Source organism: Panthera pardus, unplaced genomic scaffold, assembly GCF_024362965.1.
Source record: "Panthera pardus isolate Hobbes unplaced genomic scaffold, ASM2436296v1 HiC_scaffold_3, whole genome shotgun sequence".
Lineage (NCBI taxonomy): Eukaryota > Metazoa > Chordata > Mammalia > Carnivora > Felidae > Panthera > Panthera pardus.
In genome coordinates this window covers 15,977,459-15,996,387 of record NW_026526876.1, presented here as the reverse complement: position 1 = coordinate 15,996,387, position 18,929 = coordinate 15,977,459, and the positions used below count along the sequence as shown (strand labels likewise).

Below are 18,929 nucleotides of genomic sequence, written 5' to 3'. Positions count from 1 at the left end.
GGGTCCCCGCTCCTGCCTTATTCCCGTGGCCTGCTCCCACGGATGAGAACTGCGCTCTGCATAGGAACCCCGAGCAGCGAGTTCCATTTCATTACTGCACTTAGTACAGATAAACAAGTGGGATTCAAAGGAAACGCAGACAAAAAGAGAAAACCGAACGTATTCCCAGATCGCTCTATTATCAGGATTTCTCTTTTTCTAAGTAATTGTCTTCGTCTCGCAAGAGGGAAAATCAACAAAGAAGTCCCGAAACATCAAAACAAACGTTTTACGTTCCCTTAGTGTTGCCGTTTAAGCAGAGCCTTCCAGAAAACCTCCACGGTCCAGAGCACTCGTGAAAGGAGGGCAGTACTTTCTGGATTGTCCTTCCAGTATCCCAGGTACCGTTCCTCAAATGTCTACACAACACAGCAACGGCTTCTCTGTCCCGGTGCGGATCCATTTCAGGACTCTGGACCACATTCTCAGAGCTGGGCCGTCCCGTTTCTGAACAAGAAAACACTAGAGCATCTACAGACCTGCCCTATATGGTTGCCATGAGGCCCGCCACTTAGCTGCTCAGAAGGTCGTAGAGTCCGATGGAAGGGGCTGTATTTGTGAGCCTGCGCGAGGCTGCCTCGTGGCCACACGCGGGGAGCTGGACCTGTCACGCTCGGGTGGTCCTCACTCCCTCGGTGGCTCAATTCCCTTGCACGGCGGATTACGTGCAGTTGGGCTGGCGGGCAAACATCTCCTCAATTATCAACTGCTTAAACCAACATTTGCTACACGGTTGGGGGCCACGGGAAGTATGGCCAGAACTGCGTCCGGGGTACAGTTTTGGGGGCAACGGGGCTTTCAGCTAACACAAGGCACCAAATACTCAGACGTCCACCTCAACTGAGGGATCGCAGGGGACACGGTGGGGCGCCCACACACCTGTAAGTATGTGACTTTCTCCCCCACCCTGCCGCCTAACATGCTTTCTGCGATCCGGCTGACCCGGACGGGAAACCGCGACAGGACTGAGACTCCTCTGTCTGGAGACCACTCCCGTGGCCGCCTAACAGCGCCTGAACAAATCCGCGCTTCACCTGAGTCCCCTCCCGGCACAGGAGGAGACGCCCCTCCCGGGTCCCCACGGCAGAGGCCCGGCCGGTGAATGTATCTTTCAGCACGGCCCCCAGGCCTGAATAGAAGGCTCATTGAGGCCATCAGGGAGGGGCCCGGGGAGGCCACTGGCTGCTCTGGAAGGAGCCCCGCTGTGCCCGCGGGCTCTGGCTGGACTGTGCCTGTGGGGTGGGGCCAGGAGCTGCGTGGGGGGGGGGGGGGGCTGCAGCCCGCCCAGAAAGGTCTTTCCCACACAGCTCCTACGGGGAGGGGCGGGGGGGGGGGGAGCTGCAGAGACTCTAGGTTCCCGAAGGTGACGACGCCATGCTTCTGCCAAGTTTGGGTCCTTGCCCTGAACTGCCAGCGAGAGTCGGTGGACGTCGGCAGACGCCTGTTCCCAAACCTCTGCGCTGTTGGAAACGTAGTAGGGAGAGACGGCGAGCACATACCCGGAGACAAGAATGACAGACGGAGCCGAGACACTGGTTTCCTGGGGACACTAAGGTGCTCGCGAGAAAGGTGTATCTGGCAGACAGAAGACGGACTGCGAGCGCTAGGGGCCTGCCAGGCCTGGCGACACGGAGGGCAAAGGAAAGGCCCCAAGCAACAGGGGTGGAGGAACCCAGGGATGCCACGGGGGGGGGGGGGGGGTGGACAGCTTGGGTGCAAAAGGAAGGAAGGTGAGCTGGGCTGAGGGGAAGGAGAGGAAGGCCTGGGTTGGGGGGGGGGGGGGTGCTGGCCTGCTGCAGGTGCACTAAAGTGCCAGTCTGAGAGGGGAGGAGAGGCCAGGCGATCATCGAAAGGCCAGATCGCGGTGGGGCAGGAAGGGATCGCGCTCAGGGACAGCTGTCCCACGTAAGTCAGGAAAGGAACGTGTCCCGCAGGGTCGGAAGTGGTGATGTCCCACACTAGTCAGAAGGGGGAGGTGTCCTGCACTAGTCAGAGGGGTGAGGCGTCCTGAGAGTTGGAGGGGGTGAGTCCCCACGAGTCAGAGGGAAGAGGTGTGTCGCACCAGAGGGGGGAGGTGTCCTGAGACTTGGAGGGGGGAATGAGTCCCTCGAGTCAGAGGGGGGAGGTGTCCTGAGAGTTGGGAGAGGGTGTGAGTCCCACGAGTCAGAGGGGGGAGGTGTCCTGAGAGTTGGGAGAGGGTGTGAGTCCCACGAGTCGGAAGGGATTGGTGTCCCGCACTAGGCAGAGCCAGTGAGAGTCCTGCAAGTCTGTCAGGTAGGTGTCTCACAAGTCGGAGGGTGGAGTGTCCCCCGCCCGTCGGAAGAAGGGGACCGTTCCTCGGCGTCTGAGGGCCACGGGCAGGACGCGGCGGGGTGAGAGGGCGGCGGCGCGGGCCGGTCGCGAGGAAGGGCGCGGCGGCGACGGGTGCAGCTGTCACTCACCCGGTGCGGCCTGGCTCCGGGGCCCGCGGGCGGCTGGGCCTCGCTGCGGCAGGGCCGGGACCCAGCGGGCGGCGACTTCCGCCCGGCTCGCTCGCCGGGTCTCCGGGACGCGCTCCCGGCAGCCTCGGCTCCGCGGCTGCGCGCCGGCGCGGGCGCGGGCGGGGGCTGCTGGGAGTTGTAGTTTTTACTGCTCAGCGAGCCGGGGTGAGGGCCGGGGCGAGGGCCGGGGCGAGGGCCGGGGCGAGGGCCGGGGCGAGGGCCGGGGCGAGGGCCGGGGCGAGGGCCGGGGCGACGCAGACCTTCGCGCTGCTGGAGCCGCAGGCCCTTTCCACCGGTTTCTAGCGGAAGGCTGGCGGAGCAACGGCAGGAGGCGGCTATGAGTTCTCCAGCCGAGATTTGAGGACCTCTTGCCTGGCCCTCTCGACCCTTGTGGTCTCCCGGGAGGCGGGGGAGCGCGGACCCCTTCCTGCCACCCTCATCAGAAAGAGCCCCTCTCTCCTCGGCCCTTCTAATCCGCCACGTTGGAAAGCTGCTCGGGTTCCAAAGTAAAGATCTGGGCTCAGGGCTGCAGGCTGGAGTGTCCCAAATAAGGGTATCCAGTTCGTCCTGTTGCTCTGGTCCCCTCCTTGGCCCCTGAGCTATTTTGATGGACATCCCTGCCCTCCACCCCCAAGTCCTGCAAAGATGCCCATTTTAGCAGTCATGAAAAAAGCCTGGTAGCAGTGAAGTGTCCCACGAGAGCTGAGAGCTAGGCGAGGGTCAGAGCTGCGGGTCTGCACCTCCAGCCTCTGCCTGCGCGCGATCACCCATCCGTCCAGGGGGAGCCTCGCATTAGGTAACAGGCGCGAGAGAAAAATTCAGATTCTGTAAATGGTGTCCAGTAATAATAACCCTCTCGCCCCTGTTCTGCATTCCTTGCCCAGAGGCGATCACCATTACTAGTTTGTCGTGGTTATTGTCAGAGGTATTTCGGGACACACAAACAAATCATGAACATATACCGTTAAATTACCTTTGTAAATTAAAAAAAATTTTTTTTTAACGTTTATTTATTTTTGAGACAGAGAGAGACAGAGCATGAACAGGGGAGGGGCAGAGAGAGAGGGAGACACAGAATCGGAAGCAAGCTCCAGGCTCTGAGCCATCAGCCCAGAGCCCGACGCGGGGCTCGAACTCATGGACCGAGAGATGGTGACCTGAGCTGAAGTCGGATGCCCAACCGACTGAGCCACCCAGGCGCCCCTAAATTACCTTTTTAAAAAGCCGAATGGAAATTTGCTAAACACTCGGTTCTGCATTTTGGGGGGGTGGAAAGGGGACAAACCCTTCTTGAATTCACTTGTTTCCCGTTGTGCTAAACTGAGTCCTACCTACATACCATATATTACTATTATTTTTAAATGATTTTCAAACCTTGCATTTACCGAACTATCTGTATCTACATATGCCTTCCAGCTTGAGAAAGAAAACGCTGGCCCTGCTATCCTGAACGCTCTCCATACTCTTCCCTCTTCCCAACCCCTCTCACCCCAAGAGGTGACTGCAGTCTTGAATCACTCACATCCTTTATCTTATAATTTTAGCGTATAGATATGCATCCCTCAACAATATATATGCCTGTTACAACTTGTACAAAAATGAAATAAAACTATATGCAATGGATGGGAGATCCCGTCGCTCCACAGATATTATCAGGTGTATTCATTTTGCCAATCTGATGGCATTAAATGTCTTCTCATTGTCTGGATTGCTGAGAAGTTGTGTTATCTTTCTTATGGTCCCCCCCCCCCCCCACCATTTATATTCCTTCTTCTGCAGATGCCCCAACATTTCAGTGTTATTTTTAGGAAATAATCCATTCTTTCCCCCACTAGGATGCATGCAATGCCATTTGTTGCCCTGATCAAGTTTCCGTATACACATGGGTCTGTTTAGGACTTTCTATTATGTCGTATCAGTATAGTTGCTGTTATCTGCACTCCAATACTACTGTTCTTATTCTTACCTCTCTCACCTTTTGGGCGCCTGGGTGGCTCAGTCGGTTAAGCGTCTGACTTCCGCTCTAGTCACGATCTTGCCATCCCCAAGTTCAAGCCCCGCGTCGGTCTCCGTGCTGACGGCTCGGAGCCTGGAGCCTGCTTGGGATTCGGTGTCTCCCTCTCTCTCTCTGCCCTTCCCCCCACTCATACTTTGTCTCTCTCTCTCTCTCTCTCTCAAAAATAAAATAAACATTAAACAATTAAAAAAAGAATAAACCTTCATGTGCTGTAGGACAATTCCCCCTCACCTCCCTCCTACATTCCATCCACCCTTCACTTTTGGGGTTTTGAATGGAATTGCCTTAAATCCATAAATTAATTCAGAGAGAACTGAGATTTTTCTGATGTTGGACCTTTTACCCAGAACATGGTTTGCCTTTCCATTTACTTAGGTCTTTGTTAATGTTTTTCAATAAGGTTTGTAAGTTTTGTCTTCACAACACGGCTTTTTCCGTATGGTTCCGTAGAGAGGTGTTCCCTTCTCTAAACAGCTGCATAGTATTCCGCTGTGGGGAATGTCCTGTTACTTAGTTTACCAGGTCCCCAATGTCGTCCCTTTGGATATCTGTGATCTTTACATCACAACAATGCTTCAGGGCATATCCTTGAACTTGCTTGTTTGAGCACAGCACCAAGTCTATCTGCAGGATAAATTCCTGGAAGGAAGATTTCTAGGTCAGAGGGCGTTTGCATCCCCTGGTGAATAGACCCTGCCTTCCTGCCTTCCGGACAGGCGGTGCCGGGAAACTGCCTTTCGTGGGCACCTCCTGCGATTTGAATCCTCCTTCCCTCCTTTGCAACGTTGGAGACTTCGCCATGGCCTTTTTCTGGAGCTTTTCTCCTCCTTTTGTTCCTGTGGCTCTACATAAAAGACTGCAAATTCTTCACTTTAATCATCCACTGTGTGTTTACTTACAGCCTCACTCACTCATTGCGCAGTTAAGGCTTAGACTTGTGTGGTCCACCAGGGGGCCCTCCCATTTTATCTAGCAAGCAAAATGCTGCCTGATGGTTCCATCTGTGCACGTCTCTGAAAGTGCTGAAAAGGAAGTTCTAAGACTGAGCAGTGGGGAAACCGAGGCATGGGGCGTTAAATGCCTGCTGAGAGTCAGCACATAAATAGCAAGAGGTCTCCCTGGCCGCCCGTCTCTGCGTCGAGTCCAGGGTAGACTTGCCAGAGGAAGGCTTGTCCTCCTCCGACAGAGGAGGTGTGAGAGCCGCAGAGCAGCAGATGGCCCTGTTCTGTCCTTGCAGCCCTGGTCCCCACCTGCCCCCCAGCCTTCCAGAACGCGGGCACTGCCATCCAGGAGCAACGAGCTTGGGCCCGCGGCCAGGGAGGCTGGGTCTGGCCGCCAAGTTTCCATCTCAGCTTCACCCTCCAATGTCCACAGAGACGCCTTCCCCCCCACCCTTTGGCAGTGGGACGCCAGCATCCGAGCCTGAATTCAGAAGTTCACAATACCAGTCTCTGCCCTTGTGGGATGACTGGGCAGCCTGGCCCAAAATAGCTGGGAGAGGCGGAATGTTGGGGCCACAGTGGGGAAAAAAAAAATCACAGCGCTCCTAATGACAGGCTGTGCGTATCTGGCACCGAGCGCCTTACAGACGTTAACCGAGGTCACATGGCTTTCTCCCCGTGATGAGAAAACAGAGAGAGCCGCCGTGATATGCCCAGGGAGAGAGAAGGGATTGCCAAACAGAGGACATAGAATGTGCTGTCTTCTGGGCAGGGATTCTAGGGAATGTTCTCTTCCCCCGTGAGTCTCTGGGTTTTACATCCCATGAGCTGCCCTTGTCTGAGAATGTGGGGCCCCTGGGGAATGTTTAGGAAGCCCTGGTGTTTGGCCCAGACATCCTTGTGTGGGAGGTGTGAGCTCCCAGGGAATTCCAGAATGGGCGTGACCTGTAACTCATTTGGGAACCGAAGAGAGAGACCTTGGGGGTGTGGGGGTTCACGGTTCTGGTTGGCCTGCCCATCACTGGGCTGATGAAATCTCCCCCAGGCAGTGCTGCTGGCTTTGGGTTCTGATTTGTCAGTGTTGTTTGGTTTTGTTTTGTTTTGGCCATGACCCTTGTCCTTAGCGCTGGCCAGGACTTTCCAACGGGAAGATATTTGCTGGATCGGGAGCCTTCTGCCTCGGTTGCTCGGTGGGGGGGGGGTCGTGCTCAAATAGTCTGCAGGACCATCCCTGGCTTGCCCAACGTGGCTTTCCTACTTACCGTGTCAAAGCAACAATGAAGGGGGTGACAAAGAGCATTAGGGGCCTGACTAGCTCTGGGTTTGGGTGACAGATTTTATTTCTTTCACTGAGGGCTGAACTGGCCTTGAGAAATTTTGCCCATTTGTCCGTTGGCTGCAGCTGCGGGCTGCGTGCCCAGGAGGTGCTCAGACGGCAGTTCCCTTTCTCTGGAACTCCCCACGCCTCTGGGCCTTCTGTCTCACATGGACGTCTTGGGAAACCCCAGGTCCTGACTGCCACCTTTACTATGAGCACCCGTCACCCTCCTGGTTTCTGCCTCAAGAGATAGGAGGAATCCCTTTCCTAATCTCTGGGGAGATGCGGGCGCTCAACCCAAGAGGAGGGAAGGAGCAAGATCATACAGCCATGACCGTTGCAACAAACGCTCTCGTGCCTTGTGTCTGCTCCGTCGGTCCTTTCCCCAGCCGTGTGACTATCGCAGAGTCACAATCCTTTAACCCCGAGTCCCCCAGATACAAAAAGCCCTGACAGCGTGGTTTCCCCCTGAGTGTGGCGCGAGGGCACAGGACAGTGTGGCCTGTAGTGAGGTGAGGCCACAACGCACGGCTTCTGTCTCTCCTCTGTTGGGAAGTATCCACAAGCATCCGGCCGAGCCCGGCGGGGCGAGATGCTCCGGGTGATGTCTGCATCGTCCTCCGAACACATCTGGCTGCCTGGGGTCCAGAGAAGAGGTCCTGGGCCTATCCCTGCTTTACAGATGAGGAAACTAAGGCCCATTGGGCTTGGGCAGCGTCCCAGGCTCAGGACTTAAGGCCGCCGGCTAGAACGAGAAGCTGCCACCGGAAGAGAGGGTCGTCGTGGGGGTGTATTTCTAGAGCCCTGCTCTCCGTCGGGCCCCTGGATTTCTGTCTTGGGATTATCTTCAAGATGACTGTCTTTCAGTTCTCAGATGGAGTAAGGAAAGGGAGCAGATCTCCGCATCAGCTTCTCTTCCAAGCCACACGCCCGGCTTCGTGTGCCCTGAGCCGTGGTCTCCGTCCAGGACCCCCAAGGTCTGGGCCTCCGGGGGGCTGCAGTGGAGAGCGTTCCCTCCGCATTCAGGGAGATCCTGGGGCACGGGAGTTCTGAGGACTCTCCTCCAGTATCCCCACCACGAAGGCCATCCGAGGACAGAGCGAGCGACCGGCGGAAGGTCAGTCAGGGCGCTAGGCCTGGGTCCTGCTGACCAGGAAAGTTCCTCGTGTTGCGCACAGAAACGAAGACGCGCTTATCTCCGGGCTTCCCGTGTCGATAAGCAGCCAGGGATGTTGTAAGTTTCGCCAGGCCTCAGACACACGCCAGAGATCACGAGTGATTCCTGGATCTTCTCACGCCAGCCGAAACACCGTCTCCAATGGGACGTGTTTACTTGATCTTGCCGTAGTGCCCTTGGAGCTCCCCAGGGCCACTGGGGGTCAGGGCACTTCCCCCTTTGTTCCCACAGGAGCAGCTGGGCTGCCGGTGTCTCTGCGGAGCGGCCACTGGGCCGCCCAAGCCTTCCCTCCCCTTCCACCTCCACGTTCTCTGCTCTGCTGGCAACCTGGTGAGCCTGGTGGGTGTCAGGCTCACCCAGCCCCCTTTCCTCTCGACTTCTCAGCCTTTCGGGCAGACACGTGGGCAGCAGTGGCGGGCAGGAATTTCCAAGGCAAGGTGGGGTGGGGTGCGGTCTCTGTGCCTCGCCCCGCAACACCCCAAACCAGCACCCCTGTTTGTACATCTCCTGTCCGCGGGTAGCCAGAGAGAGGGGCCCTCGGGAGGAGCGGTGCTAAATGACAAACAGGCACAGGTGTGACGTCCACGAAGCTCGCGGAGAACGTGGGAACGTGGCTCAGAAAGAAGCAAGCAAGAATGCTGTTATCGCCACGGCGCAACTCCGTTACTCTGGCCAGATCCTTCCTCTTTTTGCGATATGATAAGACTCCAGAACTGTCTGTTCTGACTCAGGATGGAGACCAGCCCGGCCCGGGGGCAGCTCCAGAGAAGCCTGTAGCAGCCATCGGCGTGTGAGGCGGGGCCCCAGGGGCCTGGTTAGACCTTGTGCGATTGAGTTGGGGAAAAGGCCTGGGTTTCATATCAAGGAACCAGAGGCTGATAGAAATCTAGCGATGCTGATGTCCCTCCTCGTTGTCCCCTGGCCACACGGTCCTCTGGAAAGTCTGCACCCCCAGCCTGGGGTCTTCATGGGGCTCTCTGAGAGTCTGATCAAAGCACAAGTCCGTCCCTGTCTGACAGTGTACATGTGTGCACACGTGCCTGCACACACAGCTTTGCATTGTTTTTTTTAGGGGGAGGGGGGGTCACAGATTCCCCAAAACCTGTGTGTGGTCCCTGGACCCCAGGGGGAGCCTCTGATTGAAAATCTCTCGGGTCTGCCGCCCTTGGGGGGCTTGATTCCACAGCATTGGCTACAAGCGCCCCCTGGGCTGCTTGGAGCCCATCCTCCAGGGCCCAGCAAGTCGGGGTTCCCAACGCTCTTTGTCCTCGGCCCCCAGCCACCCCCACACCTGGAGGGACTTCCGGAGGCTGGGAGTGGTCACCCGTACCCGCCGGCCTGGGCCGGCTCCCCAGGGTGGCCAGGGGTAGGGCAGCGCTGGCTTTCCCCTGCCCGCCGGGCACACACACAGTTAATCCTCGGCGGCTGCTGTTTGGATAATACGCACTGGGAGCGTTGGAGGCTCCGCGGCCCCGCTCACATCTGGCTGGGGTTTGCTCTTTACGAGTCTGTCCCGCTCTCTTCAGCTCTTCCTTTACTTTCGAGAAACCGCGCTTCCGCTTCTGGCCAGAGAGACCTTGGAACAGAGGAGGTCAAGGTGCCGGGAAGGCAGGGACCGGCGGGTGGCTGCCCCCGTGCCCCCCCCCCGCCGCCCCGATTCTGCACCTTCTTCCCGGAGGACTTTTTCCTTCCTTCTCGCTCTCTCCGCTGACCAGGCTGTTCTGCCCCCTCCGACCTGGCTGGGAGGAGGCTACGACGCTGCTGGGAGATGCTCTAAGCCTGAGAGGCCGCCCCAGGACGCTGGCCGGAGGTAGGTGGCGGCTCTGGCGGGCGGGATGCCACGGGGGCCGCTCCGCTCCTGTTCCGCGGCTCCGGGTCTCGGTCTCCCCTTGTGACGAGGGACCTGGGGCTCTGTGGCAGCTGGATGGCGTCGGGGATGACTGTGCCTCCCCTCGTGTTTGTGGGCTGATTATCTTGCTTCACACTTCTCGAGGTGTGAGAGGAAAAGGAGTGGCACCCGAGTCCCCGCTGTCCCGAGGGGGGCCCCGCCCCGACATTGCCTGGGTCACCTGAGAGACAGGTTTGCCCTGCGGCGGCCAGTTTGGACCCCGCACAGAACAGGAAACGCTGACTTTGGCCCCGGCCTCTGATGGTCTTGGTGCTCCTGGAGGAGAATCAGTCTGAACAGGGGAGAATAATGTCCCTCTCCCTGGGGACGCTCCTGGGCTGCCTGCACCACTGAGAACCATGCCTGGCCTGGGGCCGAGTCACCCAGCTGTCTTTGAGTCTATGGACCTCAAACACCTCTCTGGGTCGAGCCAGCATGCACCGCCCTGTTCTTCTAGGCGCTCCATGGGGACAGGTGTGGTCCCCACCTGTCCTGGGCACCCCCATCATGTTAGCCTGGCTCCCAGTGTGCCGACTCCTGGGCAGCCCCGTGTCCTCTGGGGGTGCACACGGGCCCTCCAGGTCCCTCCCGGTCCATCGGAGGAAGCGGCCTCCCTCTGCGACTCGTCTGTCCCTTCCATGTCACTTCATTTCCAGGAATGGAGGCAGTTTGGCACACTGGAGATCCTTCTTTCTGAGCTTTGAAAATAAGGAGTGTCCTGGGAAACTGAGTTTTCTCAACCATCAGCGACACCCCAGGTCCCTGGGGGAGGATGTGAGGTCCTTGAAGGCTGCCGGGCCTTTGCTTTTTATAGGGTAGGAAAGCACGCAGCCGGCCCCACATGCAAGGTCACAACTCGATGCATTTGAGTGTTGTGTTTGCTGCAAGGGGAAGCCTGCCCAGTGTTCCCAGCAACAGGAGGAGGGAAGAAATTCAGAGGAGGGGGAGATGGGGGGCAGAGGGTTGAGTTCTCCTGTCCTGCCTTCCTCCCCCTCCCTTGACCTGAGAGCTGAGAGGAGCTTAGGGTAACCTGTTACAATAGTTGGCAATAAAAATAACGGCGGCCATGGGTCCACGTGTGTGCGTGTGCGTGTGTGTGCACGTGTGTGTGTGTGTGTGTGTGTGTGTGTGTGTGTGTCCCACACGGCAGGCGCTGAGCAAACGTGGATTCTCGATGACTCCATCAACGTCACTCTCACCCCTGAAGAGCCCAGAGAGGCTCGTGACTTGCTCACAGACAGTAGATAGAGGACCCGATGGAGGACCAGCATCTCTGTGCCCAGAGAGGGCATGTAACTTGCTCAAGGATGCACAGCTCTCCAAACTGAGGCTGGGACCTGAGCTTCTCAAGTCTGCAAAAATCCATTTCCCAGCTGTCCACAGAGAAAGCGCCCAGGGGCAGGACGACAGCCAGGTTCTGTTTCCCAGGAATGCTGCCGTCTCCTCTGGTTCTCTCCCTCCCCCTTCTCCCTTCTCCAGCCTCTGGTGTTCCCAGTGAGCAGCAGGTCAAGGAGACAGAGAAACAAGGGTGCAGGGGGGATCTTTGGTGGGGCTCCAGCCGGCCAGAGGAGGCCTCTGCCTGCCCGGGACAGGTGCAGCCAGCCAGCGAGAGGCACCCTCACAGGTGGACAGCGAGAAGCTGACCTGATCCCAGAAAGGTCCACAGACGTCTCCCCTCTTCATTCCCGGGCTGTAAACCTTCCTATCCAGGGCAACCCAGCATAATCTTTTAGAACGTGCTTTCTGTTGTTCTTCCTGGTGCCTTGGGCCCTCCCCACCCCCAGCTATAATTAGCATGACTCATAAACCAAATATTCTGGCACTGAACTTCACCCATCAAAACAAAGATGAAAAGAATTTTGTAGATACAGTCGTGCTGCTGGGTGTCCTCACCGGACAGAAGCTTGCCATCGGGTTTATGTCTTCAGGGGCTAGCCCCTTGTGTGGGACCCTGCTCCTGGCGCTGGGGGTGGCTGAGGGCCCCGGGGCAGGGTGGCGGTGACAGCTCACAGAGGAAAGGAAGAATGGAGAGGTCCTCCTGCACTCACTGCCTAAGGCAGCCCTGTCTGTGGATCCACTGGAGAGGAAAATGGGTGTTTAGAAGCAGCCTCACCTCCCTGCCCCGAGAGGCCAGATATTTAGGTGGAGGTGATACCTCCCCCCACCCCACCCCCGGGCACTCCTTCTTGGTGATGTGACAACTCCGTGGGCCTAGGGTTATTAATTTTTTTTCCTGTCTTTACCTGCTGAAATCCGCCTTCTCTTAAAGTTGAGGGAGACTAAGGCAGCTCCCTGGACAGGAACGAGGGCGTCTCCCTGAGCCCCCACATGGTGCAAGGAACCGGCCGCCCCCCTGGAGGGCAGAGTGGAAAAGGACCATCGAAGCGTGCGCAAGGCGCTTCTGTCCACTCCCTCAAGGCAGCCCAGCGAGCCTGGGGTTTGGGGTGCTCGGGGCCCTGCTGGGGGGAGTTCTGCTGTGGCAGCCTGGGTCCTCGGACCCTTGTCCTTCAGCCTCGCGGGGAGGGACTCGGGGCTGTGAGCGGGAGACGTGAGCTCCCGGCATCCCCTCTAGTCACTCATTCTTGCCCACGCTTGCTTTCTAGGACTGGGCTCAAAGTGGAATGGGTGTGGGCGGAGGTGAGGAGGCCCCCCTTACTGCCCACCAGGGTGTCTCCGGCCTGCCCTGGAGGCCCCTGCAGTCGACCCCTTGTCCAGCTCTGGATGGGACTGGCGCAGGCCTCCTGCGGGGCGTCCTGCCCTGTCCGGGATGGCTGTCAGGATGGCTGTGGGCCAGGCTGGGCCTCAGTGTCTGACCATCTCCCTGGCTCCTGTAGGAATTTTCCTTGAAACAAGACGGAGCAGAGTTGGAGATTGTGGGCAGGGAGGCAGGATGGGAAGGGAGGACGGGAAAGGAGGCAGACAGGCGGGGGCAGGCAGGGCGGGGGCTGGAGGAGTGCGGGAGTCAAGGTGCCCCAGGCTTGGTCAGAGGCTCCTGCTGGCCGCTGGTAGAGCCATGCATGGGGAGCGCCCTAAACCTTTTGCCTTGAGTTGCACCCCCACCCCAAATGGGGACATCTGGTTACCAGCCGCCCTCTGCCCTGGGGACCAGGGAGGGAAAAGGACCTCTCCTGGGCCAGCTGCCAGCCCTGGTGGATTTGCAGGCGGGTGCAGGCCGGAAGCGGGCTGGGCCCGGCAACTTTGCCCTGCAGGTTTCTGGGGCTGGGCTGTAGAGTTGGGGAATGGGGTGTGTTCAGAGACACTTGGGCCCTTTCCCCTTGGGAGGAGTCTGAAGGCGGATTCCGGAGAGAGACGAGTAGGTCCTGGTGGCTTTCGGGGTGGCCATGGGGCCCTTCAATTCCTCTGGCATTGAGGGCACCCCCCCTCCCCGCAGAGCCAGGGCTATGACAGCAAGACCCATGGTTCCTGGGGAAGAACCAATCGCGGGCCTAGGGAGCAAACAGAGCTAGACCCCGGCATCTGGGGAGGTGGGCTGGAGCCTGACGCCCACCTTTCTGTTCCACCCTCTGCTCCTGCACTCTCTTGCTTCCAGGCCTTTCTCTGTAGGAGCCTCCACTAGGGCTCCCCGCGAGCCCGATCCCCAGCAGCACCCCAAAGGATGGGCAGACACAGGTCACCCAGGCTGCTCCCACCGCAACGGCAACTGGTCATACCACTGGTTCCTGCTGGCTGCACTTGGCCTCAGGTTCCTCTGCAGTCCAGCCCTCCGGTCGGCCTCTGTCCCTCAGAGAGCACTGGGGGCCCGATGAAACCATTTGCCATCCCTCCACCCCGTGGTCTCCCCTCTCTCTCTCCCTTTCGGAGCTCACCAATGGACTGTTCTCTCCGCCCTGCAAGAGCGATGCTCTAAAAACGCACGTTCAACGGACCACACCTCCCACGCCTCTTACATTTTGAGGTATGGGGCGGGGCGGTTCCTGGGGATCCTGTGCCTAAATCCAAAGGGATTAAACTCAGTGGTGGGTTTTGAGATGCCGGCAGCCTGGTGCCAGCGAGATCTCAGCGCACGGCCTCGGTGGAGACGGTTGCCACACCCCCCGCCCCGCGCCTCGTGCCACGCCTGTCACAGAATAGGCGCTCAAGAACCTGCTGAATGAATGAATGAATGAATGCAAGGGCTCGGCTGGTGCAGAGACCCCTCAGAGCCGATGCCACCGCCCCTGCTGCCGCTCTGACCAAGTGAGCCAAGCGGGTGTGGTGTGGTGTGGCAGGATGCGCCTGCCTACCCGGCCTCTTTCCAAAGGCCCCCGGAGGTGAAGTGGAAAAGGCACTGTGCTGTCACACACACCTGAGCACCAGCACCTCCCCGCTGTGGGGCCCGGGGCGGGCACTCCTTCCCTCCGCGCCCACTTGCTCACCATTCAGGCGCATTGGAGGGGTCAGGTTCAATGGCGTCCAGAAAGCACGGTGCCCGGAGCCCGGCACGTAGTAGGTGCTTGCTGAGTTGGTGGTAGTAGGGCTTCGTTAGAAGGAATCTCTGATAAATGCTGAGGCTGCTCCCAGGGGGCCCGTTAGCTCTCTGGCCATTGCCCAGAATCCCTAAAGATGGTCTCAAGGATCTGGCATCGTTGCCTTTGGTTTCATGGCCTCGGGCAGCTTCCTTCGGGAGCAGGTGCCAGCAGAGAGAGGTGTGCCTGGGACGGAACACGAACTCCCTCCTGGGAAACGTGATCTCTCTACCAGGCCTGACTCTAGCCCGAGTCCGATGGCCCTCCCTGGCCCAACCTGTAGCCATGGCAACTCCAGGGGGTCTGCTCCCCGGGAGGGGGCCGGGTAGGCTGTGTCTCCTTGGTGCACGGTTTCCCTGGAATCCAGCCCTCGGCCCGGTACACAGCAGACGCTTAATAAACGCTGGTGCAGGAACTCGAGGCGGGAGCTCCGGGGCAGTTTCTACTCCCCGCGGTCCCCACTTCGATGAGGCACAGATTTGCCACAGCACTGTCCCCAAGCCCCTCCTTCATTCTCCTTCTCTATCGCGTCCCCTCCCCTCCCCCCGGAAGACACAAAATGCTCTCTTCGTCCCCAGGGTGGGGCTTATTGATTTGTCATTGTTCTAAGTGGAAAATAACGTGTACTTCGTGTGAAAAGCTATGGCAGGGGAAAGAAATCGGAGAAGCCAAAGTAAGAAAATGGCAAACATCCCTATTTTCATCACCCAGGGATAATTGCTGTGAACAGCCAGGTGGGTGGCCTTCAGATCTCGGCGGCTGAGCACACAGACGGGCACTGATGTGTGTGTGTTTCCAACCCGACCTTCACTCATCATGAACGTCTTTCCACGTCTGCAAACAGTCATCTGTTTACAGAGGTTGCTAATTGGTGCGGCTGGCTGCGCTCGCCCCTCCCCGCTTTATTTATTTATTTACCTGCCTTCACTCGAAGCACGCGTCCCCTGGAGCTTGGAACCTTGGCTAAAGGAAGCTGGGGATGTAGCCCTTTGTGAAGCAGGAGATTTTTCTGAGCGCAGATAAGAGGAGCCTCGGAGGGTAAGGTGGCTGGAGATGGCCACACCAGGATTCAGCCTTGCGATGGCACTCTATGGGGCACCCTGGGTCACTCTCCCCCCCTTCCCTCCTCTCTCCCCAGACAGCCCCACCTTGAGCTAGAGAGAGATTTGAACACCTTGGCTTGAGGCCCTAGCAAGAAGTGTGGGATCCTAGAGTCCGGGTTGCATGTTGGCTCTGCAGAAAGGTTGAGCGTGGAGCTCTGTGTCGCACATCAGACACCAGATACTGGGGACTCGAGGAGGGGAGACACAGCTGCCTTGGAGGGGCTCCTTGTCCGGGGGCGGGGGGTGTAGACCCTACGGGAGGCTGGGGGAGCACCTTCCTGGAGGAGTGCCCCCAGGCGGGGCTCTGAAGAACACACGATGGAGAGGGTGGCGGGGAAGGGACCGACAGAGGAGAGCCTGTGGCTTGTGTTGGGTCTGTGAGCGGCTCCAGATGGGAGCAGGGGGGCGGCAGGTTGGCCAGAGGCGAGGCAGGAGCCAGGTGGTGGCGCCCAGGGTTTACCCGCTTTCCTTACTTCGTGGGAAGCCTTTTCCACCCAGGGCGGGACTCAGATTGGCAATTCTGCAAGGTGCCTCTCTGGTGAGCAGGTTGGAAGACAGAGGGGAGACAGAGGGGAGACGGGGCAGTGGAGAGCTGGGAAGGAAGCGGTGGCCGGCCAGCGAGGAGGGGACCGGAGGCCCTGGGGAAGCTGGGTGGTGGATGAGAGGTGACAGGTGCATGAGAGGTGGGGTCTGAGTGGCCCCCAGATTTCCGGCCTGGCGCCCTTGTGTGGGCAGCCGCTGTAGCTGCAGGAGAAGCAGGTATGGTGGGGACAGGAGCGGAGTTAATTCAGGGGTTCGCGGGTCTATGGCAGAGCGGAGAGCAGGTGCTCAGAAGACTGATAACCCAGGCTGTCCTGTAGAACTTTCTGCCATCGTGGAGATGTTGTCCCAGGTGTGCCATCTGAGAGGCTGGTCGCCTAACATCACCTGCTGTGGATGAGAACCGAATTCTCCATTTCACTTCATTTTAACAAATTTTACTGGCCCCCTTGGCTAGTGGCTACTGCTCCGGAGGACATGGGACAAAAGCCCTCAGGCCAGGCCGGAGTGCAGACGAGGATCTCGGGGAGCTGTCACTGTAGAAAGTGACAGCGGGTCTGGAGGGGGAGGGGCTGACTGCCCAGGCCACAGCCCCCATAGACACCTGTCTCTGCGGGCACGCCCATGAAGGATGAACGCTGGGAGGCAGGCTGGGCCAGAGCAGGGACAGAAGAGGTGGCCAGCCCTGTCCTGACTGCAGATTGCATGCTGAGCTAAATTCTGTTCTTGGCCTAGAAGCCCTTAGGTGTGGGACCACGTTCTCTCTTATGACAAGCTTCCTCGGGAGGCATCTGTGAGATGTTGGGGCGATTGATGTCCAGGCCCCAGAAGAACCAGACGTTAGAGCCGCTTGTAAAGAGGCGGGTGTGGTGGGACAGAGGCCTTGGAACTCCCAGGTTCTCTCCTCCCAGAGGGCGTCCCTGCTGTGGGAACATGGGCCCTGGGCCAGGCCACCTGCAGAGCGGGCTCACGGCGGGGCACGAGCTGTCAGTGGCCCTTCTCTGTCACGCAGCTCTCAAAGCAGGGGCAGGCCTGCAGCCCAAGGCCTCGCAGCTGGGAGGTGATCTAAGGACAGTGCTCTAGTCAAGGAGGTCTTTGTTTGCACCGGGACAGACTCGGAGCTGTGGAGGCTGGGCTGGCCAGGTGCCCCCGGAGGCCCGACGCCGGCAGCCCACGTGGTCTCACTGTTTTCAGGGCCTGGGCACAACACGGTGTCCCCTCTCCATCCGGGTGAGCCTTTCCTTCCCGAGGCCCAGCTGCCCCAGGAGCGATGGAGACGTGTTAGGAATGGGGGGAGGGATTCTTTTTCCTTTTTTAATATAGAGTGTTTATCCATTCATTTAAGTAACCTCTACACCCAACGAGGGGCTCGAACTCATGATCCCGAGATCAAGAGTCACACGCTCTTGAGACTGAGCCAGTCAGGCGGCCAGCAGATGGGGTGGGGGTCGGGGGAGGTGATTCTTGTCTTCTGTTCTTTTCAGTTTTGTCCCAAGCCAGGCCTCTCTGCTGGGCAGGGAAAAGGAAGCTCTTGCTTATTAACTAGAAAAACCCCATCTCTGTCCCTGGCCATGTGTTTGAAGGTCACCAAATAAACCCCCAAACCTTAGAAAATAAATCCTTCTTCTCTAAGCCAGACAGCAGCTTCTTGGAGAAGGGGAAAGGGTGAGAGTCAGCGAGTGGCGTGGATGCCGGGACCCCACCCTTACTGACCCAGGTTCCTTCAGTACGGGGGTCCTTATCCTGCCCACTGCTGCTTCCTTTTCAGGGCTCGGTGGGGGGGGAAGCGGGAGAGGGCCTGAGACCCACTGGGCTGCCCGATTAGAGAAGGGGAAATTCGATATTAAATGGGCTTCTGGAGTTGGTGAGCAAACATCATCCATCAACTGGAAGTCAGTCTGCCTCCCTCCTTCCCGTCACCAGAGGAGTTCCGTAAGTGGAAAATCAGTGTGATGCATGGTGTCTGGGGCAGGAAAGCAGATGTCATGTGTGAGAAAACCCTGACGGTCATCAGGGCCGGGGGGATGCCCCAGCATGGTGCTTTCTCCTTCCCGGGCACCCCAGGATCGACATCGAGGAGAGGTCCTGCTGGAGAGCTCAGATCTCCTCAGTGGGAGAAAGATGTCCAAGCGGAGAGGGGCAGCCCTGGGGCTCCCTTTCCGGCTGGCAGGATGCCGGGGAGAGGGAGGTGGCAGAAGCAGATAGGGGAGGGATGCCGGATGCCACGTTGAAGCAAGGAGTGATTGCCCACCACGCCGAATTGCGTTCTTGGCCCAGACGCCATCAGGTGTGGGAGACAGTCCTCCTCTCATGCCAAGCTTCCTCGGGAGCTGCGTGTAAAATTTCGGGGTGATGTCCAGGCCCTCGAAAAGCCAGGCAAAGTTACTTGTCTTGGGGGTATTGAGGTCTGGGATGCAGCCAGAGCTCCTGGAAGGCATCACAGAGAGGCAAATGGTAGAACGGAGAAGAGACCTTCAGGAGACATTCAAGGCGGTCGGTGACTGATTCGATGCGGCGGGTGCATGAGAGGAAGGAGCCCAAATGACTCCCAGATTTCCGGCCGGCTGCTTGTTCTTAGTCCCGCTTCCTCCCCCCGCTGGTTGCGTTTTGTCCGACAGTGCTTTCTGCCACGATCGGAATGCTCTGTTCTGTGCTGTGGCCAGCGTGGTAACTACCAAAGCCGTGTTGCTGCAGAGGGCGTGGAACGTGGCTAGTGTGCGAGAGGAACTGAAGTTTTGAATCTTAGTCAGTTAGTTTAAAACGAAATAGCCAGCCGTGGCCAGCGGCAGTCCCAGCGGACCGCACAGGCCCGGGATGTTACCCGCTCACCATTTTGATTCGACAATTTCTGTCCCGTCCCGAGCTATACGGTACACGTCCGTCCGTCCGTCTCCTTCGCTGGACCGTAATCTTCTCGAGGTCAGGGAGGAAACCTCCCTGGTGGTGGAGTCAGTTTCTCC

The 18,929-nt window shown here is 58.4% G+C and overlaps 2 protein-coding genes across 4 annotated transcripts in view; one reads left to right on the top strand and one right to left on the bottom strand.

Annotated features, from left to right (window-relative positions):
- LOC109276834 (soluble calcium-activated nucleotidase 1) overlaps positions 1–2,610 on the bottom strand; it is a 30,208-nt gene extending 27,598 nt beyond the window's left edge. The window contains exon 1 of one of the 2 annotated variants that reach the window (XM_019466029.2): positions 2,481–2,610. The gene's annotated coding sequence lies outside the window, so the exon portion shown is untranslated. The remainder of the gene's footprint in view (positions 1–2,480) is intronic. The other variant, XM_053893452.1, reaches the window with a different exon arrangement.
- A 6,787-nt stretch (positions 2,611–9,397) lies between these two features.
- Positions 9,398–18,929, top strand: part of C1QTNF1 (C1q and TNF related 1) — a 21,114-nt gene continuing 11,582 nt past the window's right edge. For both annotated transcript variants that reach the window (XM_053893457.1, XM_053893456.1), the window contains exons 1-2: positions 9,398–9,569; positions 9,688–9,782. The gene's annotated coding sequence lies outside the window, so the exon portion shown is untranslated. The remainder of the gene's footprint in view (positions 9,570–9,687; positions 9,783–18,929) is intronic.